This window comes from Nematolebias whitei, chromosome 15 (genome assembly GCF_014905685.2).
Source record: "Nematolebias whitei isolate Nwh7 chromosome 15, NemWhi1, whole genome shotgun sequence".
Lineage (NCBI taxonomy): Eukaryota > Metazoa > Chordata > Actinopteri > Cyprinodontiformes > Rivulidae > Nematolebias > Nematolebias whitei.
Window position 1 is genome coordinate 1,754,648 of NC_056512.1, and position 252 is coordinate 1,754,899.

Sequence of the window (252 nt, forward strand, 5' to 3'; positions counted from 1 at the left end):
GGCCTGGGGAGATGCTGCTGCTGTCGGAGAGGCCTGGGGAGATGCTGATGCTGTCGGAGAGGCCTAGGGAGATGCTGCTGCTGTCGGAGAGGCCTGGGGAGATGCTGCTGCTGGAGGAGAGACCAGGGGAGTTGCTGCTGCTGGAGGGGAGACCAGGGGAGTTGCTGCTGCTGGAGGGGAGACCAGGGGAGTTGCTGCTGCTGGAGGAGAGGCCTGTGGCTCTGCAGCAGACGACGGAGAGGCCTGTGGCTC